The 21,778-nt window shown below is 41.0% G+C and overlaps 1 protein-coding gene across 7 annotated transcripts in view; it reads left to right on the top strand.

Annotated features, from left to right (window-relative positions):
• Positions 1-21,778, top strand: part of meis2a (Meis homeobox 2a) — a 262,523-nt gene that overhangs the window by 157,219 nt on the left and 83,526 nt on the right. The gene's annotated exons all lie outside the window — the stretch shown is intronic.

Genomic DNA, 21,778 nt, shown 5'->3' with positions numbered 1-21,778 from the left:
CGTCAACTGTTGGCATCATTTGGTTGTTACATTAAGTGCAATAAAGGGATAAATAAATGGATGGAAATCCTAATTCATACCTATCCAAATAATCCACATACAGTATTCGTGTTTTAAAGCTTAACTTACTATGGAAACTTAATAAAATACAAAAAATGCTGTGTGTTGTCATGTTTTACTTACAAAATACACGTTTATATAAGTATTAAAATATAATAAAACATATAATAAATAAGTACATATAAAATACTAATAATTGTACAATTTCTCAATGATTCACCCCAAAATATTATAGTTTTTTTTTACTATCTTAGTTAATATTTGTACACATAAAAATAATAGCAATAAAAATAATAACAATCCACAGAAAAATACCAAACATCTTTTCTTACTTTTATTTGGGGCGGTGTGGCTCAGTTGGTAGAGCGTCCGTGCCAGCAACTTGAAGGTTCTTGGTTCGATCCCCGCTTCTGCCATCCTAATCACTGTTGTTGTGTCCTTGGGCAAGATACTTTGCCCACCTTCTCCCAGCGCCACCCACATTGGTTCAAATCAGGGGTGTCAAACTCATTTTAGATCGGGGGCCACATGGAGAAAAATCTACTCCCAAGTGGGCCGGACTGGTAAAATCACGACAAAATAACTTAAAAATAAAGACAACTTTAGATTGTTTTCTTTGTTTAAAAATAGAACAAGCACATTCTGAAATTGTACAAATCATAATGTTGTTGGGGTTTTTTACACTTACATGTTGCGGTTCAATTATTCTATTTTTATTTGTCAATATTTATACTTTCTGAATAAATGATGTGATAATGTTCATCAGTCAACTCATTTGTGTTAATGTTCAATCTATCAAGATAAAAAAATAATATCAAAATCAAATTACAGTATGTTATTTATGTACCGTATTTTTCGGACTATATGTCGCAGTTTTTTTCATAGTTTGGTCGGAGGGTGCGACTTATACTCAGGAGCGACTTATGTGTGAAATTGTCAACACATTACCGTAAAATATCAAATAATATTATTTAGCTCATTCATGTAAGAGACTAGACATATAAGATTTCATCGGATTTAGTGATTAGGAGATTGTTTGGTAAACGTATAGCATGTTCTATATGTTATAGTTATTTGAATGACTCTTACCATAATATGTTACGTTAACATACCAGGCACGTTCTCAGTTGGTTATTTATGCCTCATATAACGTACACTTATTCAGCCTGTTGTCGACTATTCTTTATTTCTTTTAAATTACCTTTCAAATGTATATTCTTGGTGTTAGGTTTTATATAAAAAAAATTCCCCCAAAAATGCGACTTATACTCCAGTGCGACTTATATACGTTTTTTTCCTTCTTCATTATGCATTTTCGGCCGGTGCGACTTATACTCCGGAGCGACTTATACTCCGAAAAATACGGTAGTTTGATCGTTTTCCTCGACTGGTGCACTAACATCATGTGGTTTATTTTGTACATCATCTACATAGATACAAAGAATTGCTATTGCGACATCCAGTGGACACATTAGAAGTGCTGTTTCTTTAATTAAAAAAATTCAGGTACATTTTTATAATTAGCAAACTCATCCCGCGGGACGGATAAAACCTGTTCGCCGGCCCTCGGGCCGTACGTTTGACACCCCTGGTTTAAATGTAGCCTAGATAATGGGTTTCACTATGTAAAGGGCTTTGAGTCACTCAAGAAAAGTGCTATATAAATGTAATTCACATTTACACAATACTTTTTATTAAAAAAAAATTACAAATAGTGTTGTTATTGTATTGTTATTTTTATTATTATTTTTTTTTTATGTTAAAAATACATTTACAAAATATTTAAAAAAAATATACACGTAAATATGCACCTTTTTTTTTTTATTGTTTCATTTAAAGTAGTAAAGTACCGGAAAAGGGTGGAGTGCCATCTCCGGGTTGGGGAGGAGACCCTGCCCCAAGTGGAGGAGTTCAAGTACCTCGGAGTCTTGTTCACGAATGAGGGAAGAGTGGATCGTGAGATCGACAGGCGGATCGGTGCGGCATCTTCAGTAATGCGGACGCTGTATCGATCCGTTGTGGTGAAGAATGAGCTGAGCCGGAAGGCAAAGCTCTCAATTTACCGGTCGATCTACGTTCCCATCCTCACCTATGGTCATGAGCTCTGGGTTATGACCGAAAGGACAAGATCACGTGTACAAGCAGCCGAAATGAGTTTCCTCCGCCGGGTGGCGCGGCTCTCCCTTCGAGATAGGGTGAGAAGCTCTGCCATCCGAGGGGAGCTCAAAGTAAAGCCACTGCTCCTCCACATGGAGAGGAGCCAGATGAGGTGGTTCGGGCATCTGGTCAGGATGCCACCCGAACGCCTCCCTCGGGAGGTATTTAGGGCACGTCCAACCGGTAGGAGGCCACGGGGAAGACCCAGGACACGTTGGGAAGACTATGTCTCCCAGCTGGCCTGGGAACGCCTCGGGATCCCCCGGGAGGAGCTGGACGAAGTGGCTGGGGAGAGGAAAGTCTGGGCTTCCCTGCTTAGGCTGCTGCCCCCGCGACCTGACCTCAGATCAGCGGATGAGGATGGATGGATGGATGGATGGCATTTAAAGTACCGTATTTTCCGCACTATAAGGCGCACCGGATTATTAGCCGCACCTTCAATGAATTACATATTTCATAACTTTGTCCACCAATAAGCCGCCCCGGATTATAAGCCGCGCCTACGCTGCGCTAAAGGGAATGTCAAAAAAACAGTCAGATAGTTCAGTCAAACTTTAATAATATATTGAAAACCAGCGTTCTAACAACTCTGTCCCAAAATGTACGCAAATGTGCAATCACAAACACAGTAAAATTCAAAATGGTGTAGAGCAATAGCAACATAATGTTGCTCGAACGTTAATGTCACAACACACAAAATAAACATAGCGCTCACCTTCTGAAGTTATTCTTCATTCGTAAATCCTTCGAATTCTTCGTCTTCGGTGTCCGAATTGAAAAGTTGCGCAAGCGTGGGATCCAAAATGGCCGGTTCCGTCTCGTCGAAGTCATCGGAGTCAGTGTCGCTGTTGTTGTCCAGTAGTTCTGTGAATCCTGCCTTCCGGAAAGCTCGGACCACAGTTGTGACCGAAATATCTGCCCAGGCATTTACGATCCACTGGCAAATGTTGGCGTATGTCGTCCGGCGCTGTCTGCCCGTCTTAGTGAAGGTGTGTTCGCCTTCGGAGCTGTGTGAAAAAAGCCACCCGGCCTCTTCGCGTAAACTTCCCTTAACCACTCGCTCATCTTTTCTTCATCCATCCATCCCTTCGAGTTAGCTTTTATGATGACGCCGGCTGGAAAGGTCTCTTTTGGCAAGGTCTTCCTTTTGAATATCACCATGGGTGGAAGTTAGCATGGCAAGCTAGAACCACAGTGAAGGATGACTTCTCATTCCCTGTGGTGCGAATATTCACCGTACGTGCTCCCGTTCCACAGTGCGGTTCACAGGAATATCAGTTGCTGTGAAATACGGTAGTAATCCGTGTGCGGATGGAGAGATTGCGTCTTTTTATGAACCGGATCCTTGTCGCTTAGTAGGAGCCATTTTGTGGTCTTTACAGATGTAAACAGGAAATGAAACGTACGGTAATATCCGCGCGTTTTTTCTTCTTCTTCCGGGGGCGGGTGGTTGCTTACAGTAGAAGAAGAAGCGCTTCCTGTTCTATGGGGGCGGGTGCTTTCCTTGGCGGTTGCTTGCGTAGAAGAAGAAGCGCTTCCTGTTCTACCGGGAAAAAAGATGGCGGCTGTTTACCGAAGTTGCGAGATCGAAACTTTATGAAAATGAATCGTAATAAAGCGCACCGGGTTATAAGGCGCACTGTCAGCTTTTGAGAAAATTTGTGGTTTTTAGGTGCGCCTTATAGTGCGGAAAATACGGTAGTTAGAAATAAATCTTGGAATCCAACTTTTCCATCCATCCATCCATTTTTCTACCACTTGTCCCTTTTGAGATCCCAACTTGTATCCAAATTCATTGCAAAACTAATTAGTGCTCTAAAAAGTAACAGAAAAAAGTGTGTCGCCAACAAAAAGTAATGTGTGCACATGAGACACAAACTATCGCCATGAAAACACGCCTTCCTCGGCTTGAGGTAATAAATCTCAACCTATATTTCACACCGGTCATTAGCAGCAAATCCTTCCGTATCGCCACAGCAACGAAGTAAACAGCCAATAGCCCAGCTATTTCCTGGGAGTCATTAGCGTGGAATAGGTTTTTTTCCCGCTAGCTGTACCGCCGCAACCTTGTGACCGCCGTCTATAACTCATGTCACCCGCTGATGATGTCATTCATCAATTGCGGGTGGGAGGGGTCAACAACTGCGGCGGGTGCATAGGGGAATGGATGAAACGGCGGATAATGATGCGTCTGAGGATGTTAGCGGCCGATGTGTGTGATATATAGGAATGGAGTCGTGGATGTGGTTACTGTACATGGCGGCAACCACAGGGGGCCGTTACATGCAGCATTATCAGAGACATCACACTCTGTAATTGAGCCTGCTATATACTGCGTGTGTGTCTCTGTGTTAATGTGTTTGTGCGTTTTCCTGCTACACAACATGTACACGTCAGCATGGCGGCGCAGACCTTAACTTAATTAACGAAGCGGTTTTCGATCCGAGCTGCCTCCCACGACAAATTGAAGCTTCTCATCTCGGCCTGCTAATTATTTATTAGCTGTTTTGCGGTCAGGCCGCTTTTAAGACTATTGGTCAACGCTCGCTGCTAGGGGAGGGTATCAATACTTCCTGTATGTGTGTGTTTGTGTGTGTGTGTGTGTGTGTTTGTGAGTTCCATCCATTAAATAATCATGTCCCACTATCTCCAGAGCTTGGAGAGGACGACGACTCCAGGCATCACTCTGCACCGATTTTTGTGTGCAATGCATAGTTTCCTTGCACATTATATATATATATATATATATATATATATATATATATATATATATATATATATATATATATATATATATATATACATACATAGGGTTGTACTGTATACCGGTATTGGTATAGTGCCATGATACTAATGAATCATATTCTGTACTATACCGCCTCCAAAAAGTACCTAACATCCATTGTAATGATACCAAGTACAGGACCGTATCTAGTTGATAATACTATGATTAAAATTAGGGATGTCCGATAATGGCTTTTTGCCGATATTCCGATATTGTCTAACTCTTTAATTACCGATACCGATATCAACCGATATATACAGTCGTGGAATTAACACATTAGTATGCCTAATTTGGACAACCAGGTATGGTGAAGATAAGGTACTTTAAAAAAAAAAATGAAAATAAGATAAATAAATTAAAAACATTTTCTTGAATAAAAAAGAAAGTAAAACAATATAAAAACAGTTACATAAAAACTAGTAATGAATGAAAATGAGTATATATATGTATATATGTATATATATACATACATATATGTATATATGTGTGTATATATATATATATATATATATATATATATATACACATATATATATATACATATATATATATACATGTGTATATATATATGGATATGTATATATATATATATATATATGTATATGTATATATATGTATATATACATATATATGTATATATATATATACATATATATATATATATATATATATATATATATATATGTATATATATGTATATATACATATATATGTATATATACATATATATGTATATATATATATGTATATATACATATATATGTATATATATATGTATATATACATATATATGTATATATACATATATATGTATATATATATGTATATATACATATATATATATATATATATATATATATGTATGTATGTATGTATGTATGTATATATATATATATACACATATATATGTATATATACATATATATATACATATATGTATATATACATATATATATACATATATATGTATATATACATATATATACATATATATGCATATATACATATATATATACATATATATGTATATATACATATATATACATATATATATATACGGATGTATATATATACATACATATATATATATATATATATATATATATATATATATATATATATATATATATATGTATATGTATATATATGTGTATATATACATATATATGTATATATATGTATATATACATATATATATATATGGATGTATATATATACATACATATATATATATATATATATATATATATATATATATATATATATATATATATATATATATATATATATATATATATATATATATATATATGTGTGTATATATATATATATATATATATATATATATATATATATATATATATATATATATACAGTAGATATGTGTGTGTGTGTGTTTGTTTGAACCCGGGTGCAATTAACGTGAAGGGGTTACTTAGAGGTCTGAATAGTCGTTCTCCGATTTCACGGCTGCTGCGGCCTCGTAACCACCAGGCCCACCATGGCGGCGGGCTTCTCATGTCCATCTGTTTGTGTGTGGAAATGCAGTGTTTGTAGCTGAGATTTCAGAGCTCCATGCTTGGAGCGAAGCTGCCACAACATAAAGTGTGGGTGGCCTGCAGTCACACTCATAAAAAAAAAATGGTTGTGTTGGTGAGTGTGTGTTAAGGCTTTTTTTTTTTACAGGGGAGGGGCTTTTGGGGCATAGAGGCAAGGGAGAAAGCATGTGATGCAGGAAGATAAGAGTGTCAAAGTGGCTTCATCAAATATAGTCAAGGTTTCTTCCTTGCCTCTGACGCCAAAGTGCTTGCTCATGCAGTTTTTTTTTGTTTTTGTTTTTTTAAATGTATGAGGTGTGTGGCTCTGGAGCTGCATCATGTGTCCCTTGAGATTACTTTTGTTCTATAAATAAAGTTGACTCGAGTATCAAATGGCGTCACATCAAAACATTAGTTTTGCTTTTTTCTTAGCTTACACTTACCTCGAAGAGAACGATACATGAAAAAAAAGCGTCCGAGCATTCGAAGCACTTAAATTCCAGCATCGCCACTTTTTATCCAATTGATTAGAGATGTCCGATAATATCGGCATATTATCGGCCGATAAATGCGGCGTGGCGAAGTTGGTAGAGTGGCCGTGCCAGCAATCGGAGGGTTGCTGGTTACTGGGGTTCAATCCCCACCTTCTACCATCCTAGTCACGTCCGTTGTGTCCTTGGGCAAGACACTTCACCCCTTGCTCCTGATGGCTGCTGGTTAGCGCCTTGCATGGCAGCTCCCGCCATCAGTGTGTGAATGTGTGTGTGAATGGGTGAATGTGGAAATACTGTCAAAGCGCTTTGAGTACCTTGAAGGTAGAAAAGCGCTATACAAGTATAACCCATTTATTTATTTATTATTTATTTATGTTCGGATGTACATTGTGGACACCGTCTTTGCTCCAAAGTAAGTCTTTGCTGTCGTCCAGTATTCTGTTTTTGTTTACTTTGTAGCCAGTTCAGTTTTAGTTTCGTTCTGTGTAGCCTTCCCTAAGCTTTAATGCCTTTTCTTAGGGGCAGTCACCTTTTGTTGATTTTTGGTTTAATCATTAGACACCTTTTTACCTGCACACTGCCTCCCGCTGTTTCCGACATTTACAAAGCAATTGTCTACCTGCTGCCACCTACTGATATGGAAGAGTATTACACGGTTACTCTGCCGAGCTCTAGACAGCACCGACACTCAACAACAACACATAATTTGCAGACTATAATTACTGGTTTGCAAAAAATGTTTTTAACCCAAATAGGTGAAATTAGATAATCTCCCACGGCACACCAGACTGTATCTCACGGCACAGTGTTTGAAAAACACTGCCTTAGAGCATACAATTAGAAGTACAATATCTTTAGAGGTTAACTTATTGATAATTAATAGTGTTGAAAAAGTGTATTGGCATTAAAGTCATAGTTTTTATATTTTTTACACTTGTTTAAGTGACCCGGAACAGATTCTTTTTGTATTAATCGCTTCGTGCAAAAGTTCAGCAGCCATCTTACCGGTAGTCCCCTGTGTGAGAATGGGTGGGGCTTTAACACCCTCACTCTCCTTGATGAGATATCTTTCTCGTTTTTTCCGACCATCCGTCACACAAACGCACACACAAACACACACATGCTCAGCGCGATTGATGGTGGGGTCTGAGAGGCTGAGAAAGCCTTAATACAATGTAAATGACCCACTCCCATTTCCAATCTCGGCCGCTCCTCCATGTCATGTTCACTGTTTGTCTTCTGCACATGTGTGGGCGTGAGCGTATTTGCCAGCACGTCATGCGGCCGAGGTTCAAGCTAATGTGAAAATACCAAGAAGCACGGAAGCCATGGAGGATGCACACCCGATGTTGCATGCATACACACTCCAACAAACTACGACTGTAGAGCTCATCCTGCACCCTAATGCTTGGTATTTAACTGCTAATTCACTCATTTAACCTTTTGGTAGGGTATTATACTATATATATATATATATATATATATATATATATAGGATTTAAGGTAAACAAAATGTGATCCCTCTAATAAAAAATGATGTATTTTACAGACTTAAAGTTGTACACAGTATTCCATGCTTGTGCTACAGCACACATCTCATTGTGCTAAATCTGAATGATTTAAGGTAAACAAAGTGCGATCTCTGAAAGAGTTACATGTCTCATATTCTTCCACAGCAGGAACCCCACCCAGACATACAACATACAGCTCACTAAAAATAAGATTTTTTAATTTTCATTGTCAGTGGGCCAAATCACTTATATTAGGAAATAATATAATGGAAATTATTGATTTTATTTGATTATTATAATACAACATTTAAAGGTGCCATATGTAATAATTTCATGTCAAGTCATCATTAAATGGCCCTGATATGTCAAAAGGCATTAATATATAATGTTCTTTTCGAATACCTTTATAACTGATAACGGTAGTTCAGCCGGGATATGCTCATTTCAAAGGTGGCATGACTTCAGTTTATTATAGCTGTTTTTCGACAAGGACGCCCTAAACTCAAAATGCAAGTGTTACAAAAAATGCCAACAATAAATTGTTAATCATCAACTTTTCAAACTGTTATCCTCTAAAATACATCTAAAGGAATCTGTTTTATGCACAATTAAACTCAACTTTTTTCTGACTTTTGGGTATGGTATTCATTCAAAGTAAAAGGGGATCAGAACAAATGTAATTATTACCTTAATTTTAACAGAACATATGTTTCTTATTGCACATAAAAAACAATTTTAGAAAGTTAGAATTAAAATTAAAAGGCGTTAAACTCATTGGGCTTTATTATTTCACTCAAAGAACAATTTACAATGTTCTATATTACATATGGCCTGCCGGAATCTAGGATTAGGTTAGAATAGAATAGAACGTATTGACATAGCAGTAAAAGCTTCATCATATATGGTTGGCACTCTTGATCTGTTGGTCTCTCACTGGGGTGAGGTTTCCTTGCCCTTATGTGGGCTCTGTACCGAGGATGTCGTTGTGGCTTGTGCAGCCCTTTGAGACACTTGTGATTTAGGGCTATATAAATAAACATTGATTGATTGATTGATCTGTGATTTGGGACAAATACAATCATTAGTACATACTGAAAACAATACTAAGGCTAAAAGTACACAAGTAAGACATGAAGCAGGTAATACACACATTGTTAAAGATAGAACACAAATTGTGGGAATTTGTTGAAAAAATTCAATGAGTCCACTTGCATTAGTTTACGCTATGTGGGCGGTTTGGATGCCGATAATAATTAGCAACAAGCCAAGCAGCTGTGTGCACGCCTACATATCTACAGTATATGTGCACAGCAGGGGAGCTGGTTAACTCTGTCACTCTTTAACTCCTTGTGCAGGTTTTGATGCTTATTTTAGCTAAATTTGAAGCAATGATGGTAATAATTTAATCATGCCACATTTGCAGAGGCATGTTTTAAAGCAGTGTTTGCAGCATGGCACGTCCGTGTTTAAAGAGTCATCTTTATCATGAGTTCCATCCATCCATCCATCTTCTTCCGCTTATCCGAGGTCGGGTCGCGGGGGCAGCAGCCTAAGCAGGGAAGCCCAGACTTCCCTCTCCCCAGCCACTTCGTCCAGCTCCTCCCGGGGGATCCCGAGGCGTTCCCAGGCCAGCCGGGAGACATAGTCTTCCCAACGTGTCCTGGGTCTTCCTCGTGGCCTCCTACCGGTCGGACATGCCCTAAACACCTCCTTAGGGAGGCGCTCGGGTGGCATCCTGACCAGATGCCCGAACCACCTCATCTGGCTCCTCTCGATGTGGAGGAGCAGCGGCTTTACTTTGAGCTCCCCCCGGATGACAGAGCTTCTCACCCTATCTCTAAGGGAGAGCCCCGCCACCCGGCGGAGGAAACTCATTTTGGCCGCTTGTACGCGTGATCTTGTCCTTTTGGTCATAACCCAAAGCTCATGACCATAGGTGAGGATGGGAACGTAGATCGACCGGTAAATTGAGAGCTTTGCCTTCCGGCTCAGCTCCTTCTTCACCACAACGGATCGATACAGCGTCCGCATTACTGAAGACGCCGCACCGATCCGCCTGTCGATCTCACGATCCACTCTTCCCTCACTCGTGAACAAGACTCCGAGGTACTTGAACTCCTCCACTTGGGGCAAGATCTCCTCCCCAACCCGGAGATGGCACTCCACCCTTTTCCGGGCGAGAACCATGGACTCGGACTTGGAGGTGCTGATTCTCATCCCAGTCGCTTCACACTCAGCTGCGAAGCGATCCAGTGAGATCTGAAGATCCTGGCCAGATGAAGCCATCAGGACCAAATCATCTGCAAAAAGCAGAGACCTAATCCTGCAGCCACCAAACCGGATCCCCTCAACGCCTTGACTGCGCCTAGAAATTCTGTCCATAAAAGTTATGAACAGAATCGGTGACAAAGGGCAGCCTTGGCGGAGTCCAACCCTCACCGGAAACGTGTCTGACTTACTGCCGGCAATGCGAACCAAGCTCTGACACTGATCATACAGGGAGCGGACCGCCACAATCAGACAGTCCGAAACCCCATACTCTCTGAGCACTCCCCACAGGACTTCCCGAGGGCCACGGTCGAATGCCTTCTCCAAGTCCACAAAGCACATGTAGACTGGTTGGGCAAACTCCCATGCACCCTCAAGGACCCTGCCGAGAGTATAGAGCTGGTCCACAGTTCCACGACCAGGACGAAAACCACACTGTTCCTCCTGAATCCGAGGTTCGACTATCCGGCGTAGCCTCCTCTCCAGTACACCTGAATAGACCTTACCGGGAAGGCTGAGAAGTGTGATCCCACGATAGTTAGAACACACCCTCTGGTTCCCCTTTTTAAAGAGAGGAACCACCACCCCGGTCTGCCAATCCAGAGGTACTGCCCCCGATGTCCACGCGATGCTGCAGAGTCTTGTCAACCAAGACAGCCCTACAGCATCCAGAGCCTTAAGGAGCTCCGGGCGGATCTCATCCACCCCCGGGGCCTTGCCACCGAGGAGCTTTTTAACTACCTCAGCAACCTCAGCCCCAGAAATAGGAGAGCCCACCACAGATTCCCCAGGCACTGCTTCCTCATAGGAAGACGTGTTGGTGGGATTGAGGAGGTCTTCGAAGTATTCCCTCCACCGATCCACAACTTCCGCAGTCGAGGTCAGCAGAACACCATCCGCACCATACACGGTGTTGGTAGTGCACTGCTTCCCCTTCCTGAGGCGGCGGATGGTGGTCCAGAATCGCTTCGAAGCCGTCCGGAAGTCGTTTTCCATGGCTTCCCCGAACTCCTCCCATGTCCGAGTTTTTGCCTCCGCGACCGCTGAAGCCGCACACCGCTTGGCCTGTCGGTACCTGTCCGCTGCCTCAGGAGTCCCATTAGCCAAAAGAACCCGATAGGACTCCTTCTTCAGCTTGACGGCATCCCTCACCGCCGGTGTCCACCAACGGGTTCTAGGATTACCGCCACGATAGGCACCAACTACCTTGCGGCCACAGCTCCAATCAGCCGCCTCGACAATAGAGGTGCGGAACATGGTCCACTCGGACTCAATGTCCAGCACCTCCCTCGTGACATGTTCAAAGTTCTTCCGGAGGTGGGAATTGAAACTCTCTCTGACAGGAGACTCTGCCAGACGTTCCCAGCAAACCCTCACAATGCGTTTGGGCCTGCCAGGTCTGTCCGGCATCCTCCCCCACCATCGCAGCCAACTCACCACCAGGTGGTGATCGGTAGAAAGCTCCGCCCCTCTCTTCACCCGAGTGTCCAAAACATGAGGCCGCAAATCCGATGACACAACTACAAAGTCGATCATAGAACTGCGGCCTAGGGTGTCCTGGTGCCAAGTGCACATATGGACACCCTTATGCTTGAACATGGTGTTCGTTATGGACAATCCGTGACGGGCACAAAAGTCCAATAACAAAACACCACTTGGGTTCAGATCCGGGCGGCCATTCTTCCCAATCACGCCTCTCCAGGTTTCACTGTCGTTGCCAATATGAGCGTTGAAGTCCCCCAGTAGAACGAGGGAATCACCCGGGGGAGCACTCTCAAGTACTCCCTCGAGTGAATCCAAAAAGGGTGGGTACTCTGAGCTGCTGTTTGGCGCGTAAGCGCAAACAACAGTCAGGACCCGTCCCCCCACCCGAAGGCGGAGGGAAGCTACCCTCTCGTCCACCGGGTTGAACTCCAACATGCAGGCTCTGAGCCGGGGGGAAACAAGAATTGCCACCCCAGCCCGTCGCCTCTCACTGCTGGCAACGCCAGAGTGGAAGAGAGTCCAGCCCCTCTCGAGAGAACTGGTTCCAGAGCCCTTGCTGTGCGTCGAGGTGAGTCCGACTATATCCAACCGGAACTTCTCTACCTCGCGCACTAGCTCAGGCTCCTTCCCCCCCAGCGAGGTGACATTCCACGTCCCAAGAGCTAGCTTCTGTAGCCGAGGATCGGACCGCCAAGTGCCCTGCCTTCGGCTACCGCCCAGCTCACATTGCACCCGACCTCTATGGCCCCTGCTATGGGTGGTGAGTCCATTGGAGGGGGGTATCATGAGTTTAAAATTATTTGGGCTTTTTTTTATTTTTATCATGAGTTTAAAAGCCCAAATACCTCCATATTGCGCTTCACGAACCCTTTTTATTAAGCAGTAGAATCCCATTTTAAAAAATTAAAAAAAATTCCTCTCCACACTATTTCCGTTTGCATTCGCTCAGTGTGTGCATGCTGACTCCCTCAACATGCGCCTTGGTTCTGTATGTCACCGCCACGCAGCAGCATTTGGGTGAATAAAAAGTAACCGGTATTTAATTCATTAGTACCGCGGTACTTTGTTCGTACCGATATAATGTACATACCTAATTCATGGTAAGCGTACCGCATGAGAAGCCGACGTGTGTCCCGTGCTTCATTCCAATCTCCAGTCAGAACACATTCACGGCCTCACAGACAGTCGGAACTAGGAAGCTATCTTCTAAAATACAAATTATTTTGACTGCAGTGTTTAAAAAGGGGCCAAAGTGAAAATGTGCTAAAGGGCTGTGGTCCAAACACAGCAATTTTAGCCCAAATTTAAATGATATAGTTTGTTTAACTTGTGCAAGTAAGATGTATATATTTCCATACTTTTTATAGGTGTGATACTATATTTACACTATTTTAATCAAACAAATTTGATGCATCTTTTGGACTAAAATGATTAAACGAGAAATAAATTGCTCAATTTATTTTTTTTATAGTGCAAAAATCCAACCAGGGCTTCTTGCTACCATTTCCTCCAGGGATCGAACCCGGTTTGTCTGCCTTGCATGAATGCTGCGCGCCATGGAGCTATAGTATGTGACGGAGCAGGAATGGGCTTGGTACGTTTGCGGTTAAATTGAATTTGGAGCGCCCTGTCACACATCAACGGAGATTGTACATGCATCTATTCATGCAAAATGAGACCTTCTACACACAGGAATTATATCATGGGTATAATTTCCCTTGTGGATCAATAAAGTTTGTCTTTGCTTAAGTCTCGATAGCAACTAATTAGCCATCAATCGTGTGAGTTTGAGGGCAGTCGGTATGAATTTGCATTACATATCGGAAGCCACCCTTTGGGGGGGGGGGGGCAGTGCCGGCCCAAAACTCCATGGGGCCCTAAGCAAAATTTGATTTTGGGGCCCTCTATTTCTGCCAATAATATACAAATAATATATAAACTCATTGCGGCTCTGGCAGTGTTGTTTACATGATCCTATTGTCAGCCTGGCATGTCTTTACAAATGACATGTCATTTATAAAGATATGGGGGTGGTCCAGTTAAGAAATTAAATAATACCAATGAATGAACGAATGATGTCCAGAGTGCCACATATGGTTCCTAATCTTAAAATGTAGAAAACATTCAGCTACAAGAGTGGCCTGGGGTTGAACAGTCCAAGTGATAAAGCTTTGTATTTACAGTAAAAGTGTCATCTTGTCTCATCAGTCTTGTACATATTAGTCTTTAATTACTAGTTTATATTTTTAGTTAATTGTTCATATTTAATGTTTACTTTGTACAAAGAGAGCGCAGTCTACTGAAGTTAAATTCCATGTGTGTTAAACATAACTGGACAATAAAGCTGATTCTGATTCACTTTATTATTTTTGGTAACAAAAACCTGAAACAGCAATGTGCAAAAATGTTGACCTAAAATTGTGTTTTTGTACAATAATATATCTTTGATCATTTAGAAATCATCAGTCAGACTCGTACATGCAAAAAATAAAAAATAATATTTTTTTGTTAATTGCTTTTGGGGGGCCCCTGGTGGCCGCGGGGCCCTAAGCAAGCGCTTAGTACGCTTATGCCTTGGGCCGGCTCTGGGGGGGGGGCTTAACAAAACTATTTGTTGGGCCACAGTTAGCCCGTGGGCCCCACTTTGGGCATCCCCCCCGGTCTATAGCTGGAAGGCTGACAAATGGCAAAATGTAGAGTGACTGAGGCAAAAACTGCGACGAATGTTGGTATTTGGTATATTTATTCCTAAACCGTCCTCTTCTGTCATTCCAAATTCCCACATTTTTCAGTTTTTAGTATGATTTCACACACAACATGAATGAACTTCAGCAGGAAATGTAAATAGTTTTGCAAACTAAGGAACATATAGGAAATAATTGCATCCAAGTATTGTATCCCCAGTGTCATGTTTAAACAGGTATGTCTTGTTAGTTTGGGATCTTACGGCAATCAAAAAGTTATGCACCTAATAATGTATTAGTGTGGGGAAAATTGGCAATATTGCATGTTTTTTTTTTTGCGCGTCATAAAAACATAATAAAATGCTTTGTAATATTTTCTGGTGCATTCCTATTAGACCACTGAACACACCCGCATGTTATGAAGGAGCTCTGTCTTCCCGAGCCAACGGCTTGTCAACACCCAGCAATCCAAAATTTCTCTTACGCTGTCGGTAATTTAACATATCAGCATCAGATTAATCCCGCTGTGCAGGCAGCTTTTATTATCATTTGTCTTCTCCTGTGAGTTTGTTAGTTGAGCGCATTCCTCAAAGCCATCGTGCTTTTTATTTCCTAAAGAACAGTCCTTTTTTGCTTACAGGGCTGCATTACAGTAACGTAAACAAAGACCCAAAATAGTTTTTTTTAACTTTAAATTTTTTTTTTTTTTTTACGAGGCACTCTTTGTGACCTTGCATGAGGGGGGAAAAAGGCTAGAGGGTAAAAAAAAAAAAAAAAAAAAAAAAAAAAAAATTAGAAAACTAAGACGTGAAGGTGTTTTGTTTGAAGGGGAGGAATGTTAATGGAGTTTGAAACCACCTGAAAATAGAGGAAGATTTAAGTGTCATCTTTTAAAAGAAATTCTTGTGTGTGTGCTGGTTTGTAGGTGTCAAGTGTATGAATATTTCTGTGTGTGTGTATGTGCAGAAACGCACAACATTGTCTCATTTGTTTCATGTGCGTGCGCTCGGCTTCTAATCTGGCCCTTAAAGACATCTGTCAGTGGCGATCACTGTTGTTTTGTCATGCTTCATGGCTGGGCAGCCCAAAGCCTGCCATTGTGTACGTCAGCTCGCCTTCCCTCCATAGGAGACCACATCAGCGACGTCACTATGCCCGGCGGCGCTTTTGCGAGACCGTTTTCCCAGGTAGAAACATCTCCACTGACTGCGAAGCGGCAACTGCTGCATTGAAATGAACGATGCCACGATATAAACATCTTTGTTTCTAAAGTTACAGTAGCATGCTTATTTTTCATGCCTCAATCAATCAATGTTTATTTATATAGACCTAAATCACAAGTGTCTCAAAGGGCTGCACAAGCCACAATGGTATCATCGGTTCAGATCCCACATCAAGGCAAGGAAAAAACTCAACCCAGTGGGATGTCAATGAGAATGACAATGAGAAACCTTGGAGAGGACCGCAGATGTCTGGGCTGTCTGCACTCTCAAAGTGCATGTTGTTGCCAAATGTATTTCATATGCTGTAAACCTAGTTCATAGTTGTTAGTTTCCTTTAATGCCAAACAAACACAAACCAATCATTGGTTAGAAGGTGATCGCCGAATTCGTCCTCGCTTTCTCCCGTGTCGTTTTCGTCGGTTTTGCTTGCATACGGTTCAAACCGATATGGCTCAATAGCTTCAGTTTCTTCTTCAATTTCGTTTTCGCTACCTGCCTCCACACTACAACCATCCGTTTCAATACATTCGTAATCTGTTGAATCGCTTAAACCGCTGAAATCCGAGTCTCAATCCGAGCTAATGTCGCTATAAACTTGCTGTTCTATCCGCCATGTTTGTTTGTATTGGCATCACTGTGTGACGTCACAGGAAAATGGACGGGTGTGTATATAACGATGGTTAAAATCAGGCACTTTGAAGCTTTTTTTAGGGATACTGCGTGATGGGTAAAATTTTGAAAAAAACTTCGAAAAATAAAATAAGCCACTGGGAACTGATTTTCAATGGTTTTAACCCTTCTGAAATTGTGATAATGTTCCCCTTTAAACAAGTTGGCATGTTCACTAACGCTAACAACGCTAACTTGATTACAGTACAATACTTTATAACTGTTAAATGGATTTTTACGCATCTTTGTGGAAAGGTTATGTTTGAGTCCCGGAAGCCATTTAATATAAGTGTGGATAAAAATAAATAAATTGTGACTCTTGGAACAGTCCTGTTTGAGTGTTGCCTACAGTATGCACTGCTGCAGATACAGTAAATGCATATGTTGTTAGTGCGTGGGAGGGAATGAGGCTTTAGGAAGGTTGACACTTTTGACAAACTTGTTTGGCCAGCTCTGACTGGTTTAGTTCAATTGTGTGTGTGTGTGTGTGTGTGTGTGTGTGTGTGTGTGTGTGTGTGTGTGTGTGTGTGTGTGTGTGTGTGTGTGTGTGTGTGTGTGTGTGTGTGTGTGTGCGCATGATGGGTGGGCGGATACATGTTTTGCTATACTGTGCAGAGGGAGTGGCGGGTGTTGGGTATAGGTCATGTAAAAGGTGTGGCGCAATGGAGAAAGTCATAGGACTTCAGCGCTCGTTTTTGAATACTTTGCAAGATGTGATTGGCTAAATTTCCGACTGGTGCAATGAAAGAATATTTCACAATGAAAAACGGAGAATCCTGAAATAATGGACTGAAATGGTCAGGTTTAAACACTGATGACATCTAATAATCAGACAAGAAGCAAGGAATCATGCAGAGACAGAGTTCAATTTAAGCTCATGAGTAGACACGTGTTTTGGGCTGTTTTCTAGTTACAGATCCAAACTACGTTCTAAAAGTCAAGCTGTATTTATTAGGAAATTCCCTGTTACATCACTGAAGCTGTCGCTGAGGGAAGGGGGTAATCTCGACAACTCCAGTTAGACACAATATATGATTATAGAATAAATGAAAATTAGTTGACGCAGGTCATATCGCCTTGTCTCTGCGCTGTCTGCGTCACGGCGGTGTTCAGCCTTGGCCATCAGCAGGCCGAGTCTGGACACAACACTGATAAAGACGACTGGCAATCTTCTGGATTGCCAGCTTGCGCAGATACAAAAATACCACTTCAGAACAATTGACAATAATTTATATCAACGGCCCTTATACATAAAGTTATGATGATAATATATACATAATTATTTTAACAGAAATACCTTTTTAACTTTTTCATACAAGTAATGGGCGACGTGGATATCAGCACAAGTAATACAAACGTTTGTACATCGTTTCATTATTTTGTAGTGTGGAATGTTAGAAAAGACTCGATCGAGTAAAATTACTCAGACAGCAATGGTAGGTATGAAAAAACACTTACCTATTTATTAATAACAGTCTGGAATGGACTTATGCTATCTTGAATTAAATTGAAGTGGCCAAAATAATTCAAGTTGAAGTTGATGCGGACACAATTGTTACTGCATACTTTCTAATACGCTTCTGCTTTAGAGACTTTGTATGTGTAAGTAAAATTCAACTAGAATTATTTTGATCTTGTTCATGTTGACACATGTCATGTTTTAGAATGCAATATTGTTCAATAAATTAAGGACATTTATTACTTATGTCTGGTAGGAGTGCTAAAAATAATCAATTCACATCTGAATCACAATTCTTAACTATTCAACGTCTATGTGGATTCATAATTTTCAAAAATGGAATGTTTTAAAAGTATATATGTATGAAACATTTGTTTTTGTTTTTTTAATTATTTTTTACTTTTAAAAATGATGATTTTATGTAATCTCTGTGCTTCTGCATTTTATTTTATTTTAAATATTGTGAGATTTGCTCCCCTAATGCCTAGCTTGTGTGCTATTCTGTGCTTAACTGTTGTGTAGCTGCTAGCTCCTAGTAGCCTAACATGTTAACCTTTTTTAAATTATTTCACTAAAAAGCAGAAAAAAACAACCTTTTGTTCTTCTTGGAGGACATTTACTGTATTTTCCGGGCTATACAGCGCAATTAAGCCGCACCCACTAACATTTTAGAATAAAATTATATTTTTACATATATTAGCTGTACATATAGACCGGTGCAAAAGCTTCTGTAAATGTTTATTTACATACCTTAATTGTTTCCAAACGATGCCTGTCACACAGCAGTAAAACGGCTGATCAAACAAAACGGAAGTCGTCATCATGGATTCATTAGCTGCAGAAGCTAGCGCTCCAATCAGTTAAACAGACTCAATAACTCCACAGTGACGTTTTGGTTAATTTTACAAATTTGAAACAATACAAAAATAATGCCATTGTAGGTTAATAATAAATGTTAGCATATTCGCTAATGCTGACAACGCTAGCTTGATTACATTACGATAGCATGTACTATTATGCATGAAAACACTCCTACATACATCACACATGGGACGGTTTAGTAAGTACAAACAATTTTAGTTATATTGTAAAACTTTGCTTAGAGTGAGGAATTAAGAATCCATACAAGCAGAAATGCTATAGAGATGAATATACTTCCGTCACAAAAAAGGAAGGACATTGTCCGCTCGCAGCACCTGCAATGAGCGAATTCGTCCAACGGATGGCGCCATAGCACGAACAATAACACACGTTTTCGGCGTCTTTGTCAGGTCTTTAAAAACTTTTTGTTGAATGCAAAACAATATGGCCGTTAGTGAAGAAAAATCCATAAATTAACCGCACCATTCTATAAGCCACAGGGTTCAAAGCTGTGGAATAAAGTAGCATCTTGTAGTCTGAAAATATAGTGTACTTTTTGCAATAGTATTTAACCCTTTTTTTTGGACTGATATCCAATATCATTACTAGAGATGTCCGATAATATCGGACTGCCGATATTATCGGCCGATAAATGCTTTAAAATGTAATATCGAAAATTATCGGTATCGGTTTCAAAATTATCGGTATCGGTTTCAAAAAGTAAAATGTGTACACGGACGTAGGGAGGAGTACAGAGCGCCAATAAACCTTAAAGGCACTGCCTTTGCGTGCCGGCCCAATCACATAATATCTACGGCTTTTCACACACACAAGAGAATTCAAGTCATACTTGGTCAACAGCCATACAGGTCACACTGAGGGTGGCCGTATAAACAACTTTGACACTGTTACAAATATGCGCCACACTGTGAACCCACACCAAACAAGAATGACAAACACATTTCGGTAGAACATCCGCACCGTAACACAACAGAACAAATACCCAGAACCCCTTGCAGCACTAACTCTTCCGGGACCCTACAAAACACACCCCCCGCATTCCCCCCGCCCCCCACCTCAACCTTGCCCACCTCAACCTCCTCATGCTCTCTCAGGGAGAGCATGTCCCAAATTCCAAGCTGCTGTTTTGAGGCATGTTAAAAAAAAATACAGTTTGGCATTTTTTTTTTCCATAACTTCAGTTGATTTATTTTGGAAAACCTTGTTACATTGTTTAATGCATCCAGCGGGGCATCACAACAAAATTAGGCATAATAATGTGTTAATTCCACGACTGTATATATCGGTATCGGTTGATATCGGAATCGGTAATTAAGAGTTGGACAATATCGATTAATTAATAATCATTACCCATAATACTCTCCAATGAAACAAACACACTTTGCTATTTATTTAGGCACCTGACTACTAGCCCAGAACATGAACATCATTTAGGCCAAAAGACAAAAAGTACCGTATTTTCCGCACTATAAGGCGCACCGGATTATTAGCCGCACCTTCAATGAATTACATATTTCATAACTTTGTCCACCAATAAGCCGCCCCGGATTATAAGCCGCGCCTACGCTGCGCTAAAGGGAATGTCAAAAAAACAGTCAGATAGTTCAGTCAAACTTTAATAATATATTGAAAACCAGCGTTCTAACAACTCTGTCCCAAAATGTACGCAAATGTGCAATCACAAACATAGTAAAATTCAAAATGGTGTAGAGCAATAGCAACATAATGTTGCTCGAACGTTAATGTCACAACACACAAAATAAACATAGCGCTCACCTTCTGAAGTTATTCTTCATTCGTAAATCCTTCGAATTCTTCGTCTTCGGTGTCCGAATTGAAAAGTTGCGCAAGCGTGGCATCCAAAATGGCCGGTTCCGTCTCGTCGAAGTCATCGGAGTCAGTGTCGCTGTTGTTCTGTGAATCCTGCCTTCCGGAAAGCTCGTACCACAGTTGTGACCGAAATATCTGCCCAGGCATTTACGATCCACTGGCAAATGTTGGCGTATGTCGTCCGGCGCTGTCTGCCCGTCTTAGTGAAGGTGTGTTCGCCTTCGGAGCTGTGTGAAAAAAGCCACCCGGCCTCTTCGCGTAAACTTCCCTTAACCACTCGCTCATCTTTTCTTCATCCATCCATCCCTTCGAGTTAGCTTTTATGATGACGCCGGCTGGAAAGGTCTCTTTTGGCAAGGTCTTCCTTTTGAATATCACCATGGGTGGAAGTTAGCATGGCAAGCTAGAACCACAGTGAAGGATGACTTCTCATTCCCTGTGGTGCGAATATTCACCGTACGTGCTCCCGTTCCACAGTGCGGTTCACAGGAATATCAGTTGCTGTGAAATACGGTAGTAATCCGTGTGCGGATGGAGAGATTGCGTCTTTTTATGAACCGGATCCTTGTCGCTTAGTAGGAGCCATTTTGTGGTCTTTACAGATGTAAACAGGAAATGAAACGTACGGTGATATCCGCGCGTTTTTTCTTCTTCTTCCGGGGGCGGGTGGTTGCTTACAGTAGAAGAAGAAGCGCTTCCTGTTCTATGGGGGCGGGTGCTTTCCTTGGCGGTT

This window comes from Nerophis lumbriciformis, linkage group LG08 (genome assembly GCF_033978685.3).
Source record: "Nerophis lumbriciformis linkage group LG08, RoL_Nlum_v2.1, whole genome shotgun sequence".
NCBI lineage: Eukaryota > Metazoa > Chordata > Actinopteri > Syngnathiformes > Syngnathidae > Nerophis > Nerophis lumbriciformis.
This window is presented reverse-complemented; position numbering and strand designations above follow the sequence as displayed.